This window comes from Bubalus kerabau, chromosome 4, assembly GCF_029407905.1.
Source record: "Bubalus kerabau isolate K-KA32 ecotype Philippines breed swamp buffalo chromosome 4, PCC_UOA_SB_1v2, whole genome shotgun sequence".
Classification (NCBI taxonomy): Eukaryota; Metazoa; Chordata; class Mammalia; order Artiodactyla; family Bovidae; genus Bubalus; species Bubalus kerabau.
The window spans coordinates 164580176-164601136 of record NC_073627.1 but is presented as its reverse complement, the minus strand read 5'-3'; the positions used below and the strand labels follow the sequence as shown (position 1 = coordinate 164601136).

Here is a 20961-nt window from a genome sequence, read left to right as displayed (position 1 = left end):
GCTTGCCCATTTCTGTGGTGTAAATACTCTATGGGGTTTAAAGTTTAGTTAAAAACTGATATCGCTGGACATGGGCTTGGGGAAAGAGGAGCAGTAGTACAGTATGGTATCATATTTCTTTCATACTGATAGCATGGATGTAAGTAACCTTAAGAGCACATCTAAATACAGTAAAATAATTAGAAAGTGATGAGTTTTGAGTTTTATTATTATTGCATTTAAAATAATTTACTTAACTGAAAGTTCACATAATTTTAAATAATGTTTAACAACCAGTTAGCAAAAGTTCTGGAAACTTAACGATTGGCTCTCATGAGATGATACCTGGCAGCCTCAGTGTACCATTGATCCCGGGTCCTTTTGCACACCATTTTCTTGACAAGGATCAGCTCATTCCTTGAATTCTTGGGGATCAAATGTAAAGACAGCTCCATTGCTTCCTTGTCACCGCACTGCTCACGTCTCCCCATGGCTGCCGTCTGTGCCTTCTGCCACATGACCGAAGTAAGTGGAGTTTTGTAGAGTCTTAGGAAAGTGCCCTTTTCCAGGCCAGAGCCACCTGGATTGGGCACATGCTTTTATTCTTCAGTGGACTTTGATGTCTTCCATCCCCATATTTGTCGCCTCACATTGCTCATGCCCCCTACTGTACTGTGTTCCACTGCCGAGCTCCGGGCTGTCAGATTCCAGCTGTTGAGCAGGCGTTTGTGGAGCGCACACTGTGTGCTCACTCCCCTCCCTCTTGTGTTACTGGGTGTCAGGCTCTGGGCTCGGATCCCATTCTCTCATGAGGTCCTTGCAGCAACCAACTAGACAGCGCTTGGATGTGTGTGTGCTCAGTCGTGTGTGTGTGTGTGTGTGCTCCGTCATATTCGACTCTTTGAGGCCCCATGGACTGTAGCTCGCCAGGCTCCTCTGTCCATGAAATTTCTCAGACAAGAAGACTGGAGTGGATTGTCATTTCCTACTCCAGGGAATCTTCCTGACCCAGGGATCGAACCCAAGTGTCTTGCGTCTTCTGCATTGGCAGGTGGATTCTTTACCACCAGCACCACTTGGGACGTGCTAAGATGGGTCTTAGTATTTTGATATTGCAGATGAGGGCAGTGTGGCCTAGAGGGAGTAAGTGACTTGCCCATAGTCCAGAAGTCACATCTTCAGTGAGACATTGCCTTTGACATGGAACATGCAGACATATGCAGTGCGGAGACAAGGAAGCAACAGAGCCGTCACCCCTGGCTGTGGCTGGTTGTAGACTCATTTTGCTCGATTTAGGGGGACTCAGCTGTATTTTCTGGTGTGCTCTACTACAGAATCCCAGCAGGGAGACATTTGGGAAGAAGGATAGAGCTATATTTGGGGTCAGGTCTGCTTCCTGGGAATGTCCATGACCCCATCACATTCCCTCACACACACTCGTGGCTGCCAGAGCTGGATCCTGGCTCCTGGCTGCTGAAGGGGAAAAACCACAGGGAGGCCAGCTCGGCTCGTCCCAGGGCCGGCATTGATAGTAGGCCGGGTGCTGTCCAACTGAGCAGCAGATGTGTCCTCTGGCAGCTTTCTTGAGAGGAAGCCAGTTTTAGCTACAGAGCAAATGTTGAAGACCAAGCAGGAAGAGGAGGTGAGGGTTGTAGGGTCATAAAGATTAATTTCCCAGAAATCCTGCATTCAAGTCAAAGTGCTCCTACTTATTAGCTTTGTAGCCTTGAGCTTAAAACTCTGCGAAGTTTCCTCTTCTGTAGAATGCAGGGGAAGGGTGAAGTATGATAGAGGCTGCTACATGCTTGTAAGGTGTAGGGCTCTCTACATGTAAGGTGCTGCACTCAGCACACGCTCATTACTGTACAAGATGGCCCAGTGCCAGACTCATGGTCAGTATGCAGCAAATGCCAGGTATTATTCTATTAATCCTCATAACCATCCTGTGATTAATAACAACATAAAGAATGATTGTTGCTAGCATTTCCCGTGTACTTTCTATGTAGCCAGCCATTGTTTTAACTTATTATTTAACTTTCCCGACTATCCCATGAGATTGATTCTATTTTTAACTCCATTTGGCAAATGAGTTAAGTTGACTACATTGCCAAGGTCACATAGCTAGAAAGTGACATGCGTGCTTTTATTGTCCTCACTTTACAAAGTTGGTCACTGTGGCACGGAGGGGTTGCGTGGCGTGCTGAAAGTCAGAGTCAGCGGAACTCCTTTCTGTGTTGCTAGGCAGGTGAAATGACATTACAGAATGAAGACTGCCTTTTTGAACTGTTGTTCTGTTTGCTTCAGGCAGGGGTGAATAAACTTCACCTGTTCTGTTTTTCCTGGTCTAGGTATAGCAGCTGGCCTGAGACACTGTGGCCTTTAGGAAGTCCTGTTTGGACCTGGGGGATTATAAGGAGGGTGCTGAAAGCCAGTTTGGTATGTAGGCCCTGGACTTTCCATCCCCTTGGAACAGCCCAGGAGTCACAGCTTATCTGACTTCAGAGCTGCTGCCAGCTGGAAGCCTCCAGAAGGGAGCTGACTGACAGCTGGCCATGATCACATGCAGCTAGGTTACCAGCAGTCACCCTGTGGGTCTCTTCTAACTACAGTGACCGTCTCCAGAGCCTGAGCCCTCACTGGTTCCCAGGGCAGCAGGCAGCTGGGCAGAGGGAAGAAGACCTGACATAATCGGGGTGTCAGGGAGACTCTCTTAGGTCTCTCTTCTTGCTGGTGCTCCCCACATGCCCCCTCTGTCACCTGGGAACCTTCCTCTTCCCAGGTGCCCACTTCCCAGGATGGAGTGGGGATGACAGTTGTTAGGTTTTTGTGGAGGGGTCCCAGAACCCCAAACTGAGATGCTCTTTGAGAGTAGGTTGGTGCCACGTACCTCTAGGACTGTCTCCTTACTACATTGAGAGCCTTCTGGGCAGGAGCAGCTCAGGGTCCTCCTTTGCTGAGTCAGCACAGGGCCGGGGATGGTGTTGGGGACATTTCCTGAGGGAAGGCCTCTTGCGATTATTGGGTTGGAACCTGATGTTGTGGGTGGAGGTGGTGGTAGCAGTGGCAGCATGGTGTGTGTGTGTGTGTGTGTGTGTGTGTACATGTGTGTTGTGTGTGTGTGTGTGTGTGTGTGTGTGTGTGTGCAAGGAGTTTTAGGGGAAGGGGAACAGAGCCAACCTATTCTGGAAAGGGGCAACGGTGCCAGTCTGGTTGTCCTATTTAGCAAACGTGTATATTGCTGGTGTGGCAGGAAGGCTTTGGATACAGCTGAATGTGGCCTTGACTGCTTGCTCCCTCTTGTATGGTGTGGATGAGATGGTGGTCATGCACACCCTTTCTCTAAGCCTCTTCATCCCTAAAGAAAAGGCATCTGTCCTTGGTTTGTGGACTGTCCTGGGTAGAAAAGGTGAGAGCCTTCCTGTCTGTCCCACTGTGAGTATCTTTTACCAAATGAGGGAGCAAGGAAGCAAGGGAACAATGATACTGGTTCAGTGTCTCTCTGTTGGGACTGGCATTTGCTGCTCCTTAATCCTGTCTGCCTGGAAATCCCCAGGGGTAGCAGGAGAGTTTCTGCCAGGAGATGAGGTACAGAAGAGGCCTAGCTTCCTGAAGCGGAGTCCTCACCAAGTTCTGCTGGAGGTTTGACCTGTTCTCTTACTAAAGGGCATATAAAGTCCTGCAAAGAGCACCAGATTGGAGGATGAGATTTGGGATTCTGGCTATGTCATCTGTTGAATTGCACCAGGGGATGGGGACAAGTTTCACTGTTCAGGCATCTGAAGGAAGTTCTATCTGGATGCTTCCTTGTTACCCCACCTTTGTGTCTCTGTTACTTGTCCTCCTCCCATAATGCCCTCTTTAAGACTCCCTTTTGTCTCCTCCTCCAGACACTCTTCCTTCTCCCTGCATGACAGTCCCCAGACCTTGTCTCTCATATCTTGAAGACTCTGCACTGGAGGCTGCAGCTGGATGTGAATAGACGTTTCCTCTGCTCAGGCTCCTGAAAAAGCCAAGGGAGAAGCCTGGGTGGGTGACAGGCTAGGCTTCCTGAGGATGGGCTCAGTGGGAGGGTGAGAACTAGACTTCAACTATCAGTAATGACCAAGCCCTCTTTCTTCCTGAATAATCTTAAGGCAAATGTCTGTATAAGAATTATTATCTTATGAAGATCATACAGTCCAGTTATAACATGAAATTCCTCTAATTAAAGTGATTTGATCCTATGTATGAAATATTAATCTTGACAGTATTGTGCTAGTTATATATTCTCCTCCTCCCAGGGCCTATTTTCACTGCAAAGGGACTGTGAGTTAATGAAGATGAATTGAAACTTCCAGAAAACCTGTTTCGTTGTGACCCCTAGATCCTCCCTGAGAGGAACTGGTAGTGGGTAGAGATACTGTTCATATAGCTGCCACAAATGGTTCCCTTCACCCCCATGCCATCCCCTTACAGGATTTTATGTTTTACAGAATCACCATCATATGCATTATGTGAAATCCTTAAAACAGAAGTCTAGAGTAAGTAGTCCCCTCCATTACCAAGTTGTAGAAAATCTAAGACTCGGAGGGGTGACTGAGCTCCCTGTGGTTACACAGATATTAAGCAACTCAGAGTTTCTTAAACTGCCTTCTATGCCCCCTTCCCTCTGCTCAGCTGCTTCAGCCTACACTCTTTGTGGGAGAGGCCACATCCCACCCACCACAAGCAAGGAAAGAAAGTGCTCAAAAGATAACCAGTTGCAGCTGGTGCAGAGCTGGCAGGAATGGGAGAGGGGAGCAAATGTCCTCTAGGCTGGGAGTCCAAGTCATCATGGGCATGGGAAAACTGGAGGGAATCAATCTAACAGCTGCCTTCAAACCTGTGTGGTTGTTTCTGTGCCCCACTTCCCAGTGGATGGCCGTACCATCCACCAGCTGCCCCGCTGGAAACCTGCTGTGATTCTGATCCTCGAATCCTCACATCCTTTTGACTTTCTGCCCAATCAGTCACCAGTCTGTGTCCTGTCTACATCTTCCATGGCTCTCCTGCAGTCCCCTCATCTCCATCTCCATGGCTAGCACTCTGGCACTGTGCCTCCCTTCCCCAGTTGTTTGGCACTCTGCCTGTGGGCTCTCTCCCCTCCTCGCAACTATCTATCCTCAATGAGATCTTTGCAGTGAATTTTAGAAAGAAAAAAAAAAAGCAAATCTATTTGTGTTATCCTTCACTGGCTCGACATTGCTTTCTGAATGCAATGAAAACCCATTAGCTGGAGCATTAAATTTCTTAGGTTGGCCCCTGCTTACTTCTCTAGCTTCATGCCCCGCCCCCGCCCCATGTGCGTGCCTTGCTCTATCACATGCTGAATTTGCCAAGCTCCAAGGATTCTGTCTTCAGAGAAGGCAATGGCACCCCGCTCCAGTGCTCTTGCCTGGAGAATCCCATGGATGGAGGAGCCTGGTAGGCTGCAGTCCATGGGGTCGCTGAGAGTCTGGACACGACTGAGCGAATTCACTTTCACTTTTCACTTTCGTGCGTTGGAGAAGGAGATAGCAACACACTCCAGTGTTCTTGCCTGGAGAATCCCAGGGACAGGGGAGCCTGATGGGCTGTCGTCTATGGGGTTGCACAGAGTCGGACACGACTGAAGCGACTTAGCAGCAGCAGCAGCAGCAAGGATTCTGTCATCTCCCTTCTTGCCCTGCTCACTCCTATTCCCCCTTCAGTTGTCATTTTCCCCGAAAAGCCTTCCTCTCAACACCTCCACAGAGACTGGCCCCTCCTCGGTACCCCTTCGTGTTTATCCCCACAGGAGGGAGGGGCTGAGAGAAGCTGGGAAGGTGGTTGAAAGTCTCCTATAGTGGAGTGCCCACTATAGAGAGGTCACACATTTATCGTCCAGTTTGTTTGTGCATTTTGAAGTGAGGCAAGCCACTACAATGTCCTCTCCCTTTTCTCTCAACTGTCAGTAAAGTGTATCAGTATTCAGGAATATTTGTGTGAGTGGGTTTGTGTGTGTGCCTGTGGGGAGGGCAACACTGAGGAAAGCTCTTTGAAGCTGAATGCCTGGGTCAAGCTGGAGACCACAGATGTGGAATAAGATTCAGGGGAGACCTTGGAATGTTGGGAGGCCCTAGGAAGCCACAGAATCTCAAGGAGTCCTTTGAGCTGCCTGAGGGCATTACTGCGAATTTCGAGGCTAACAATTGGAGATTTGAGACTAACAACTTCCCCTGATATCTGAATTATATTGGAAAGGAAAGCAAGTCTCCAAGGGAGCTGTGGAAGTAAGAATAAGATGCACTTTTGTGCCTTAATAATTTAGCTGCTAGGGAAGAAGTTGGGGTGGGGGGGCACAGGTGGGAGAGCTGGACCCTCATCTTCTAGACACCTGTGGCTCTCTTCCACATCATTCAGGCCTCTGCTCATATATACCCCTCACAGAGGCCTACTCTGGCCAGCAGAACTACAGTTTGTGTAAAGAGTAGTTTGAGAAGTCAAATTTTGAAAACCTCTATCTTAAAACTAGAATATTCTGAAAAGTATCATGTTATTATCTGTTGATCTATCAATCATCTATCTCTAATGGGTCATTTGATTCAAGTAAAACTGAGCCTGAGGCCTCCCAGGCTGCTCTAGTGGTAAAAGACCTGCCTGCATATCCTGTGAGAAATAGGAGCTGCTAAAGCCTCTAAGTAGGAGTGATATGTTTCACATATGTTGTTCTTGGAACAGCAATGTTAGGAAATAGACTAGGGGTGGGTAGACCTCTTAGATGACTGTCCAGATAAGAACTAATAAGATCCTAAACCAGGGCAGAGGGGATGGAGATAGGGATCTGACACTAGAGAGAGTTCAGAGGTAAAACTTGTAAGAAAGTGAAAAGTGAAAGTGAAGTAGCTCAGTCATGTCCGACTCTTCGAGACCCCATGGACTGTAGCCTACCAGGCTCCTCCATCCATGGGATTTTCCAGGCAAGAGTACTGGAGTGGAGTCAAAAATCTCTTTTCTGCTTAAATTAGGTCAAATGGTTTTGTTTGCAGTTAGAATCCCTGAGGGATATATTTCTCTCTGGTAGTTTGGCTGCAAGCAACAGAAACCTTCTCTTCCTCCTTATTAAAATAAGTAACTAGTCACCTCAGAGTAAAAGTTACATAGTGGCAGCACAATCATTGTTATAGATATGTAGTAAACCTTTACTGTGTGCTGGTTACTCTTGTAAAGTGCTTTACACAAGTACTTCATTTACTTCTTGTATAAATTATCTTGGGCTTTCCTGGTGGCTTAGCAGTAAAGAATCTGCCTGCAATACAAGACACAGGAGATCTGGGTCCGATTCCTGGGTCAGGAAGATCCCCTGGAGAGGGCATGGCAACCCACTCAAATATTCTTGTCTGGAGAATCTCCTGGCAGGCTACAGTCCATAGGGTACCTAAGAGTCAAACATGACTGAAGTGACTGGGTACGATGCACACACACATTTCTTAATTTAACTAAAGAGGAATAGAAGCTGAAATATCCCAGTATCACACAGCTAGTAAGGGTTAGAGCAGCCACTTGAACCCTGGCAGTCTCATTCCAAATCTGACATTCTTAACTACCCAAAACTATCTTGTTGTTAGAGAAGCTCATCATTTATGCAGCCTTATATTTCATCTAGTCCAAATTGTATATCATACCTGATTTCCTTTGTTGTACCCCCAAACAAGTGGAGAGTGATTAGCTCTCACTAAGGGAAATGGGGGTATCCCTGGTGGCTCAGTGATAAAGAATCCTCCTGCCGATGCAGGAGATGCAAGTTTGATCCCTGGTCTGGGAAGATCCCCCGGAGAAGGAAATGGTAACCCACTCCAGTATTTTTGCCTAGGAAATCCATGGACAGAGGAGGCTGACAGATTACAGTCCTTCAGGTCTTAGAGAGTTGGACATAGCGACCCAACAACAACAAGAAGGAAAGTGGGTGTATGGGACAGTATTAAGAGGGTGGGGTCTTTGAGAGCTGATTAAATCACAAGAGGAGAGCCCTCGTGAATGGAATTAATGCCCTTAGAGACCCTGGAGACATCCCCTGCCCCTTCTTCCATGCAAGGGAATAGTGAGTAGACAGCCATCCTTGAACCAGGAAGCAGACCCTCATCACACCTGTATCTGCTAGTGCCTTGATCTTCGACTTCCCATCCTCCAGAACTATGAGAAAGATAAATGTTGTTTAATCAAAAAAAAAAAAAAAAAGATTAAATGAGGCAAGAAGATATCCTTGAAATCCCTCCCTTTCCAAGAAGCAGGTACCAGGCCGTACTGGTTAGAATGTGTTTGGCTGCAAACAACAGAAGCCCCAATAAGTGTCTTAAATCTTACAGAGATTTGTCATGTCATTTATCAAGAAGACAGGATGTAAACAATTTCAAGCCTGGTTAAGTGGCTCCACATTATCTTAGATCCAGGCTAAGATCTAAGCCTGGATCTTGTATCTTTCTATTTTGGAATATCCCCTGGACAGAGCCTGTCAGGCAATAGCTCATGGGGTCACAAAGAGTTGGACCTGACTAAGCAACTGAGCACAGACATTCTGCATCCACAGAGGACTGGATTTTTAGCTTCAGACTAACAAAATGGCTGTCCTAGATAGCTGCAGACATTGTGTTTTTTAAAGATTGATTTCAGCATGGGAAGTTGGGTGTTAACAGCAAAAAGGTGTCTCCTTTCCAAAATGGTACTCACTTCTAAAAGTCTGACTGGCAGCCATACCTATGTTTTGGGTCTTCCTGTAAACCAGTCACTGACAAATAGGAACAAGAATACCATGAATGGCTTAGATGATTCATCACCTGGAGAAGGGTTAGTCCTACCTTCCCTGAGTACTTTACTGTCTGCCTAACACCTAAACAAAATCTGGGTTCTGATGTAAGGAAGAGGATATGTGGAAGCTTGCCCGTTGCGTAGGCAGTAGACAGGGTCTGCCACAGTTGACTGTGGCATCAGGACACACTGGGCTTCTGGTCTTGGCTGATTTATTTATTTGCTTAAGAAATACATATTTTTAATTAGCGTCGAGTATGGTGTGATCTTTGGACCTGCCCATTACTTGCTGTGTGTTTTGACAAGCCATTTGACCTCTCTGGGCTTCAGCTTCCTTCTCTTTAAAATGAAATGGCCAAAGTAGATGATTTTGAGGTCTTGCCTCATATTCCATTCATATCTCTTTTGTCTTTTATAACAGGTTTACATTATGAACTATAATTTTTGATTTAGGCTAGTTTTGCCAATGGACAATTTATACCTTCTTGCCACTTAAAAGCTGTGTTTTCAAGGTGGGACTCCCATACTCTTGGGGTATGAGTGGTGAGTCAGTGGGTATGATAAGCCCTAGGATAAGCACGGTGCATCTTCCAGAGTTTTGCCCAAAGATTTGGAAAGAAAGCCTTTGAAATTTTTGTTTTCTATATAATTGTGAGCCTATTATGGAATATGGTGCAAAATTCTCAGACTTGGACAATGGCCACATCTCTTTTGGGGATATGTGTTTGATTTTCACTGTAGCTGTGGGTCTTTAGATAGAAAACCTTGTGTGTAGCAATGACTAACCTTTTCTGAATTCAGAAAGTGACTTAGGTTATTTGCATATCACTTGGGTTTGCTTTCTTTAGAGTTCCTCAACCTCAACACATTGACATTTCGAGCCAAAAAATTCCTTGTGGGGGAATTTGTGGGGTGCTGTTTGTGCATTGTAGGATGTTTAGCAGCATCTATGGTCTCTACCCACCAGATGCTAGTAATGGTCCCCTTTGTGTGACTACCAAGAATGTCTCCAGGCATTGCAAAATGTTTCTGGGGGGTTGGGAGAATGGCTCCAGTTGAGAATCAATGATGTAGATGGATTAATATTTGAATCCTTAACTCTGCTTGTTATTTGGGATTAGTAGTTCTGCAACCTTGGACAAGATGCCTGATTTCTATAAACTTCAGCTCCTTTATCTGCCAAATAGGGCAAGTTCATAAGATTGTTTGTCTACATTAAATGAGTTCACAGGTATTGAGTTTAGTACAGTACGTAGTCTTAATGGCCTTCCACTAATTTTAGTTTTCTTCTTCCCTTTGGTTTTCTGGAGATATAGAACTTTCCAATTGGAAGGGATCTTAGAAGTCATCCCACCAAAATTCTTCATTTTATAAATTAAGAGACTGAAGTCCATAGAGATAATCTGTCTCCTCAACCCTGAATTTATCTTATGCTCAACTAATGTAAAAGAGACATACCGAGGTGAAACTGTACTGAGTAGATAAGTTCAAAGGCTCTTTCCTGTCAAGGTTGATTTGCAAGATTCTTGTCCCTGTAGATTTCCTCATGATGTATTACCTCTGAGAGAATTCCAAAGCACTAAATTCTACTTGTGACTCAGATGAAGTTCAAATGTTTGGTTTCAAGGACTATCAATTGTCTCTTTGGAAGCACTTGTCCTGTGCTCTTTGAATGTTGGGGAATGTTAAGCACTGAAACAAAACATATGAAATATGAGAGTTAATATTTGAACCAGCCAAAGTTTTAAAAAAAATTTATAATCATCAAGAAAACGTAACAGCTGTTCAAGAAACAGCAAAAGAAAGAATCAGGAAGGTTAACAGATGACTCCAATTTTGCTTTCTTCTCTGTCAAAGACAAGGCTATTCTGACAAAAAAGATTGGGACAGACTGATAAAAGGTACAGAATTCCCTGAAAGGGGAGACATGGGGATAAAGGCTGTCCTAAAAGAGTTTGTCTTCTGGGCTAAGCAAATCACTTCACAAGCTATTGGGAGATTTGCTGGTGAGCTCAAACAGCCACTGTCAATAATCTGAGGGACTCACAGAAAATGAGTCACCAGAAGGACTAAGGATGGGCAAGTGTCTTGATTTTCAGGAAATACAATTAATTTTCCCACTTCACCCCCACTGACTATGAATTCATGAGTTTGGCACCAGTCTTAGGCAAAGTTCCACAAAAGATTATTCTATTAATGGCTGATGAGTGCCTACAAATTAAGCAGCAATGCCTCTAAGCCAGTAGCATTTCAGTAGAACAGGTCATGCCAAAGTAATCTAATTTCCTTTTCTGATTAGGGTGGTTAGAATGGCTGAGCAGGGTTGTGAGGTGAGCATAGAATATCCAGATGACAGCAAGGCATGTCTCTTGTGATATCATTAAAAGGCAAAATGAGGGAAGATGGGCAGGATACAGATATCATGTGGTGGCTGCATAATTGTCTCCAGTGAATAACAATTAATGGATGAATAGTGATAAGAAAGCAGATCCTCAGTGGCTACTGTGGGGCATTGGCCCTGGGCCTGGGCTTGTACACACTTTATTAGCATATTAACCAGATCAGACCATGATATGCTGTATGTTCATGGTCATCCTGTTCTCTGGGAGATCTACTTGGCCCTTAGGTCTTAATGAAATGATAGATATGGGTAGCCATGGTTTGTGCCAAGTGACCCCAAGTTCCAGGGTATAGCTTATTGAACTCGTTGCTCTTGGGCTTTGTGCTCCATCGTGTCGATCCTTGTAGATCTGGCCCATCCCTACCTCCCTAGTTTCATTTTTGCTGCCCTCTTTCCCGTGCTCCCAAGGTTTAGCCATACCAACCTGTAGTTACCTATGTATGCCATGTTGTTTTATGTCCCTTTATTTTGTACATTTTCCTGTATCTGACTTGAGTGCCTTTCTTTCTTTCCTATTTCTTCATCTGCCTGACAAGATTCAGTTCAAGACTCTTACTCAAGATTCAGTTAAACCTGGCTTTCCTCTGTACAGCCTTTCCTTTCATTCCCACCGTTTTCTGGCACCATTCCTAATAAATTCTTCCTCATCTGAATTTTGGTACTTGTACCTACCACTGTTTAATAATTATCACTCTATATCAAAAACCTACCTACTTATCTATCTCCTCTGCCCTCTGTTCTCTACCCCTACCAATTAACCTACCCCAATTCTCTACCCCTACCAAAACACTTTCAGGTCATCGAGGACAGGGACTAGATCCTATCCAAAGCCTGGTATTTAACAGAGGCACTCAGTAAAGGAATTAATGAATAAAAAATCAATGCGTGAATAAGTAGCTTGTATGAAATCTGCTATTTTGACTCTCTGTCACTGAGTTTCAGCCTGCTGAGAATCACATCACATTTTTATATATCCTGGGTACTTAGGTGCAGCTTTCTAAAGGATTAAAAAAAAAATAAATGGGATTCCTTTCCTATTGCCGCCTGCTACCTCAATAAGGGTTTGTAAATGCATTGAAACAGCAACAGAACTGTTTATCAGGGTACACACAAACCACACTGCCACAACCTTGCAGAGTCTCCCAGGGCTGTTAGTGCCTCAGTTCACTGGGAAGCATGCAGCAAAAGCCCAGTATTTTAAGGCTCCCCTCTGTACCCAAGAAAGCACATCTATGCCACCTAGATATCATGAGGCATTTTTAGAAATGTTATCTGTACTTTTGAAAAGGGCATTGAGCCTTACTCATCTTTTTTCCTAGACTCAGAAAGTAAGGACCATTTTATTTAAATGCAACCAAATCAGGGAGGCATAAACAATAATTCAGCCTTCCTGGTACTTTAGGAAGAGTCTAATTATTATGGGAAGATCTCGGCCTTTTAAAAGAATGCTCCACAGAGCATAATGAAAGAATTCAAATTCAAATGGGGGCACCAAATGCAAGTCAGCAGGCATTTATATCTGTGCCAATTATTCAGTTCTAAATAGCTAGACCGGGCAGCATTTGTTGCAGGTTGGCCCAGTTGCCTGACTGGAAGACTGGCAGCCTGGCTTGCTACCAATATCCCTGAGTCCATTCTGGTCCCTGTGTAATGAGAGTTGGCATTTAGTGCCCTCCAAAATGCAAGGGATGATACTCCACTCATGATACTTCACACTCAGTCAGGACTGGCCTCACATATAAATTCCTGCCAAGCCAAGGGGCAAAAAGCCTGAGGTTTAGGAACAGGCAGACCAGGGTGTGAAATCTGCAATGAAATCACAGTGTCTGAAAGAAACTCAGACCCAATTCAGATGCCCCTTTAAAGGATCGAGTTGGTTAGTGCTTATTAATAATGTCATATATTTAAGTAGAAGTTTCCACCATGGCCTCCATGATCTCATATGCCATGGCTAGGAAGCTCTACAGCAGTTGGATCCTGCTTTGCAATTGAGAAATGAGGGCTAGAGGGCTCAATAGAGTGTGAAGATAAATAGAAACTTAACATGTTTGTGGCTATTTCTACAGGGGAAGTGTCATGGGCGAAGATCCCCATAGATATCAGAATGGGGCATGCGTTTAATCTGCTGTGGTTCAAGCTCCCCACTTTTGGAGACAAGAAGACACTGGATCACACTCATTGCTCTCTCTGCTTGTCATTTGAGGTCTAGTGGCTTGAAAAGACATCTGCAGGACCTAGAGAAGGTAAGACTGGGCTCAGAAAGAGAAAAAAATGTGTTGAACACCTGTTTTTAGCCTCCTTAAAATAACCAGAGGATATTAAGTAATTAGGGCTTTGTGGGACCCACTTTCAAAAAAGAGTAGGGCAGAGATAAAATCAGATCCCTGACTCACACGATGGTTAATTTTATGTGTCAACTTGGCTGGGTTATGGTACTCAGATATTTGGTAAACCACCAGTCTAGATGTCTCTTTAAAGGTATTTTTAAGATAAGATTAACATTTATGTCAATAGATTTGGAGTAAAGCAGATTACAGATGCTCTCTGATTTAGGATGATCCAACTTAATGATTTTTTGACTTTATAAGGTACAAAAGCAATATTCATTTTGTAGAAACCATAGGTAGAACTTTTTGGATTTTTATCTTTTCTTTGGCTAGTAATATGCAGTAAGGTACTCTCTCGTGATGCTGGGCAGGGCAGGGAGCCTCACAGCTCCCAGTTAGCCATGCAATCACAAGGATAAATAACCGATACATTTATATCCATTCTGTACCCAGACAACAATTCTGTTTTTCACTTTCATATAGTATTCAATAAACTACATAAGATATTCAACACTTTATTGTAAAATAAGCTTTATATTAGATGATTCTGCCCAGCTGTTGGCTAATGTATGTGTTCTGAGCATGTTTGAAGTAGGCTAGGCTAAGCTATGATGTTTGGTAGGTTGGGTGTATTAAACACATTTTTCACATCATGTTTTCAATTTATGATGTGTTTATTGAAAAGTCATCCCATTGTAAGTCAAGGAAGATCTGTACCCTCCATAATGTGGGAGGACCTTATCTTATCAGTTGATAGCCTCAGGAGAAAAAAGACTGAGGTTGTCTGACAAAGAGGGAATTTGGCCAGCAGGGAGTTTTGGGACTCAAACTGCAATATCAACTCTTCTGTGAGTCTCCAAGTGCTGATCTTCTCTGAAGATTTTGGACTTGCAAACCCCCACAATCACATAGGCCAATTTCTTAAAACTCTCTCTGCACATATACACACACACACACACCCTAATTGTTCTGGAGAACACTAGCACATATACAGTACACTAGAGTAAATTCAGTTGAATTAAAGAATTAAATGTAAACAAACAAAAAGATAAAAGTACTAGAAGGAAATATTGATACATATTTTGGCAGAGGTGGGAGGGAGTGAAGGCCTTTGTGAAGAATGCACACCACTGGCAGAAACCATAAAGAGAAAGATGGATAGATTTGACTAGGAAAAGTCTATATCTTCTAATTGTCCAAAAGTACCATAAGCATATAAAAAGGTAAATGGTAAACTGGGAAAAATTCACAATGTATGTTTCAGACTAAATTTATATTTAATTAAATTTATATTTAATACACAAAAACTTGTCATGAAAGAATAAAATAAACTGACTATCGTAATAGAAAAGTGGGCAACAAAATGCAAGTCATGAAGAAAAATAAGAGGTCAATAAACATAGAAACATATTCAATATCAAAGAAATGCAAATACAAATAAAATGTAATTTTTCCCTATCAGGCCATCAAAAGCTTGAAAGTATGCTTATATGCAGTATTAGCAATAATGAAGCAAAAGGGACCACTATTGGTGGAATATAAATTCATATACCTTATCTTAGCCTTCCCTAGATTTCCCTAAGATTAACAACAGACAAATGTACAGACATATATGGAACTATGGTAATCTCTGTACTACTTATAATAGCACACTGTTGAAAACAACTTAAATGTCCATCAGTATGATCTTTTAGTTAAATAAATTATGGTAAATTCACATACTAAAAATGGACTTATGTATTTTTAAATTTATAACTGTAAAGTTATATTCATTTCTTGAGGCAGATACCCATTATTATTAAATGAAAAGGAGAGTTACAAAAAAATATGTACAGTACAATTCCAGTTTTGCAAAATATTTATAATATATGTATATAAATCAACAGTCTTAAACAGAAGAAAGACTGGAAAGAAATGTATCAAAGTGTTGACAGTAGTAGGTGAAGGGATTATGGATAGCTTAAATTTCTGTTTGAGTGTATGGTGGAAAATGGGGGATGTTATCTACAATTTTCTACTACAACTGTATATTACTTGTATACTAAGAAAAGGGTTGTTATTATTTTATAGTACACTATGTATGAGGTGGAAGAGCTGACAAAGTGGGGAGGAGCAAGTAGAATTAGGAACTAAAAATCAGAGGCAACAATTTCCAGAACTTTGAAAGTGTTCAAAAAGCTCCTGTCCTAGTCTCACATTTATTTTTGTCATTCTTGTTTCCCTGACTTGATTTGCAGTATACTTATGAAAAGGGGGCTTTTTGTGGGAAAGCAGAGAACGGGGGAGGCAAAGGAGACCGCATCTTGTTCATAACCTATCTGATAGGGATGAGAGTGGGAGTCAGCACTAGAGAGGGAGCATAAAGCCTGTAAAGAGAGTAGAGAGCAGACAATCTCTAGGGTCACAAGGAGACACGGGTGGAATGGCCTCTCTGAAGGAAGCAAGAGAGGTCTATCAGGAGCTGGGAGTTTGGGGGCAGACACATATGGGGTAGACCCATCCCAAATATTTGCTGGTCTCACAGCAAGAGGTCCATATACATATTTTCAGATGTGCATTAAAGTTTGAAAAACCACTGTATACAATATTCACAAAAATCCAGCAGCCCTGCATGTATATCACAAGGAGAAAATTTAAAGGATTCTTCTCTGGAGAAACTGTTTCCAGGTGGAAAGTTTGTATATACTGGCACCCACTGTGAAGAAAGCCAGCTTTCCCAACAGTCAAGCCCAGCATTTAACAAGACTTACCCCTGCAAACACACCCTCCATCAGCATTTTAGTTCCCCATGATTAACCATGAATGGACAATCAAGAATCACAAAATATTTAAGGAATACTTCCAATATTAAAAGAGAGGCCAAACCAAGTACAGGGGGGAAAAGACCATATATGCAGCAATACTACAAAGTTTAGAATTAAAATTCTCTAAAAGAGAAGAGAAGATACTGCTTTTCTTAAACAAGAGTTGTGGTGTGTGTTTTTTTTTTTTTTTTAAAGGTACAATCAGAGATAAAACAGAATATATAGAAGTCAAAATATATGGTACCTGAAAGTTTTAGGGATTCCTATGACTACCCACACATCCAGTGATTCTGTAGAAGTACTCAGACTCTGAGATGACTGTAATCATGTCCATTATTTATTACAGCAAAGGATACATAGCAGGATCATAAAGGGGAAGGCACATCAGGCAGATTCTGAAGTTGTCTAGCACAGGTTTCCAAAGATTTTCCTCTGGGCAGTGTGGGGTTGCTGCACAGAATATGCTTTGGCTTTCAACAGTGAAATATAGAAACCCGTGCAGTATTTTTGCCAGATAAGCCATTTTAAGACTCACAGTTCACAGTTTTTAATGCTGATCATTTAAGTACTCTCTGCCTGTGGAACCAGCCACAATTACCGAAGTTCCTGACTGTCAGAAGAAAAGCAGGTGTTCATCCTAAATCACATTGTTTGCACAAACACTCTAGTCAGGCTAATAGAAAAGAATTCAGTGCCCCAGGCACTTAAAACACTTTAACACTTTTATCTCTTAGCAGCATGGAGTGCATGCCAGAGACCAAGTTGCCAGGAGCCATCTTTAAAACCTCCTAGAGACAGCACAATCAGACCTGCTGCGTTAACTCTCTCCTGCAGAGAGAAACTGAAAATTCAATAGGGAAAAAAAAGAAAGACAAAATTGAAAAAATGTTTTGAGAATAGGATGGGAAAAAAGCCAAAGAACTAGAAAATACAAAAATCATAAAACTAGGGAATTGGTCCAGGAAGTTTGATATCTAAGATGAGCAAACAGAAGAAAATAGAAATTTTATTCTGTAATATAATAGAAGAAAAATTTCCAGACCTGAAAAACCAGAGTTTTCAGATTAAAAGAGTCCATTACCAACACAACCCAGTAGAGGCCCATGAAGAACGGATTGTGAGTTTTACTAGTGTCTGGGCCCTCCAGCTATACCAAGCTGGCACCGTTTGCTCTTCAATAATTCATTAACATTTTGGGTGGCTTCTTTTTACTTGTTTATCTTGTGACTACCATTTTTCCCCTTCTTTCCCAAAAGCAAATGTTTATGTGTCTTATTTCTCTTTGAAAGAATTTGTTTGAAATTCGTGTTACTCAGTTGCCTTGTGACCTGAGCTCTTCAATATACTCAAAAAATTATCATTTTTAAAAGATTTTTAAAAGGATGGGAAATCTGTTTGTATTTTTTTTTTAGCTTAAATTATTAAGGACATGTTCATTTCTCAGCTCTGCATTTGGCTCATAAGCTCTCTATTTTCTTTCTTTCTTTTTTTGGGTGGGAGGGGGTAGCTGGCAGGTTTATTTATTTATTTATTTTTAATTTAAATTTATTTATTTCTGACTAACCGTTGGTATGTAAGTTGTTCAGGGGGTGTGATCAGCCTCTTTTTGGTCAACACCATTTGGAGACCAATGATACTCATCTAACGAAGGTTTGAAAACCAAAGACCTCAGGGTTCTTCTGTGAAGACTTTAAAAAGAGAGTGTCAGGGTGAATGTAGACATATTTCCTCTCTTCTTAAGGAATTATAATTTCTCTCTTTTGTTTTAGAGTTCAAGTGGTTTTATAGCTTATTAGTAAAAAGAAGTTAATCAGATATTTCTAACTCAAGACATTTTCCGGTAGTCTAGAGAGCAAGAAAATCTTAAGTAAATTAGTCATATTTTAAAACTTTATTCACTAAGATTTATTAAAATATAGTGGATTTCTATGAGTCTCTGTTACAAATATAATCTTTTTTCTTTAAAAAAGCACATAATGTAAAATTAAAATGAACTGTTTTTTAATATGAAGCATATGTGCAACCTTTGTAGAGTCCCTTCCCCTCTTTGGACCTTCAATTATAAAATGAATAATTGAACTAAATAATTTCTGAGGTTTCATTTGTTATTTTTTTAGCAGGTTTATTGTGATGTAATTCACATACTATATAATTCATCTCCTTAAAGTGTACAATTGGGGTGTATTACATTGTTTGTAATGTATTGGGGTGTATTACATGGTTAATTTTTTTAGTTGTGGTTAAAAAATGCAAAGTAATTCAGTCCTGTCCAACTTTTTGCAACCCCATGGACTGTAGCCTACCAGGTTTCTCTGTCCATGGAATTCTCCAGGCAAGAATACTGGAGTAGGTAGCCATTCCCTTCTCCAGGGGATCTTCTGACCCTGGGATTGAATCTGGGTCTCCTGCACTGCAGGTAGGTTCTTTACCATCTGCACCACCAGGGAAGCCCCTAAAACAAAACATAATGTAAAATATATATGTGAAAAAATATAAAACACAACATTTTTCTTTTAAGCATTTTTAATAAAGTAAGTGTATAATTCAGTGGCATTAATTGCATCCACACTGTTGTGCAACCATCATAACTATTTCAAAAACTTTTTTTTTATTCCCAAACAGATAATTCTGTTCTAGATAAAACTCTTCTAAGATCCTCAAACCCAAACCAGAAAAAGACTAATTTCAATTCCCGATCCCAATGTCATTAGGTCTGTTATGTGCTATTACACATTTATATACACTCTGAGTGTTTTCTAAGCCCCATCACAGGCACATTAATGGCTCTAAAGAAAGTCAGAGTAAAAGGGGAGAATGACATGTTGGTTTTAGTCAGATCTTGTAATTGTGAGACACCAGAGAGTCTTCATACTCCCATCATCAGGTTTCAGTTAACTTTCAAATTAAGCCAGATGGCTTTCAAAAAGTATCCACTACCAATTGGTGAATTTTGGAGCTTTGGGATGCTGTATCCACACATTCTCTTAAGGAAGTGACTGGAAAGCTGTTATGGACACCCCTGCTGAGAGAGGATCTGCATGTCCCTGGATTTTCCTTCAGGGTTTGTGAATTGTTCATAGCACAAGAACTGGCTGAAATTTATTTTCTGGTCCTGAGAATTTGTTATCCTTATACATTGCAGTACCTTCTTTGGATTGTTGCTGGATTAATATCTCCATGAGATCAGAGAGAAATAAAACTAGAGAAGTTGCATCTGTTGGCATATTGACCACATAAATTAAACTTGCTGTCCTGGTGGAATGGAGCAGAACCCTATGGTCCTTGCTGCCCATGCCTTCAGCCTACCTTTTGTCTGTGAAAAAACTTTAGCCATAAGTTTAATCAGAGAAATGAGAAAATACAAAAGCGAAGGAAAACCAAATAATAAGTCAAAGAAGACCAAATAACAATAATATTGTCTTAAGCACGGGCTTCCCTGATAGCTCAGTTGGTAAAGAATCCACCTGTAATGCAGGAGACCCCAGTTCGAGTCCTGGGTCAGGAAGATCCTCTGGAGAAGGGATAGTCTACCTATTCCAGTATTCTTGGGCTTCCCTTGTGGCTCAGCTGGTAAGGAATCGGCCTGCAATGCAGGAGACCTGGGTTCAATCCCTGGGTTTTGAAGATCCCCTGGATAAGGGAAAGACTACCCACTCCAGTATTCTGGCCTGGAGAATTCCATGGACTGTATAGTCCATGGGGTCGCAAAGAGTCAGACACAACTGAGTGACTTTCACTTTCACTTTCAAGCATAGTCAAGGACCTTTAGTTCCTCCTCAAGGGCTACAGATAATATTCTGAGCCATTTCCTGTGAGCTGTCTTATAGATACTGAAACCCCCACCAGGTGAAAGAAGTTAACTACATGATGACCAGACTGCAGCCATGATATTGTTGTTGTTCAGTTGCCCAGTTGTGTCCAACTCTTTGCAGCCTCATGCACTGTAGCATGCCAGGCCTCCCTGTCCCTCATTGTCTCCCAAAGTTTGCCCAAGTTCATGTCTACTGCATTGGTGATGCCATCCAACCATCTCATCCTCTGATGCCTTCTTCTCCTCTGCCTTCAATCTTTTCCAGCATCAGGGACTTTTCCAATGAGTTGGTCGTTCACATCAGATGACCAAGATATTGGAGTTTCAGCTTCAGCATCAGTCCTTCCAACGTGTATTCACAGTTGATTTCCCTCAACCAGATTGAGTGGTTTGATCTCTTGCTGTCAAGAATTTGCCTCAAAGTGATGGAAACAAACTGACCCTGAAACTGAGGGCTAACTGCACCTAAAAACAATAAGACAAGGCTGGTCAGATCACCACATGACCAATTTCAAGATAACTGTCAGAGCTGACTATGCTGTCTCTGAATGTAGCACCACCCTTCCTCCCCTCCCCGACTCCCCACCAATGGCCCATTGCCGGCATACAAAATAAAGCAAACTTCCCCTTTCCCCCAGCTTGCCTCTTTGTTGGGTTTTGAGAGATGAGTAGCTGGACCCCACTTTTGTTTACACTTGGAGTTGCCATCTTTTTCCTTCCTTGTTCTTTCTAAAGTCTTTCAGGGATGCTGCTCCATCCATTATTATCCAGAAATTGCACCAGTGAGTAGAAGGATTAGGAAAGTGAGTTTCAGCTGCTTTAAAATAATGTGAATTTACTGTCTAATGCATTTTTAGA

The 20961-nt window shown here is 42.2% G+C and overlaps 1 long non-coding RNA gene across 1 annotated transcript in view; it reads left to right on the top strand.

Moving 5' to 3' along the window:
* The window catches only part of LOC129650586 (uncharacterized), a 98766-nt gene extending 78053 nt beyond the window's left edge, over positions 1-20713 (top strand). Inside the window, exons 2-3 of the long non-coding RNA XR_008713844.1 lie at positions 13228-13404; positions 20369-20713. This is a non-coding gene — a long non-coding RNA (uncharacterized LOC129650586). The remainder of the gene's footprint in view (positions 1-13227; positions 13405-20368) is intronic.
* Positions 20714-20961: the final 248 nt, after the last annotated feature.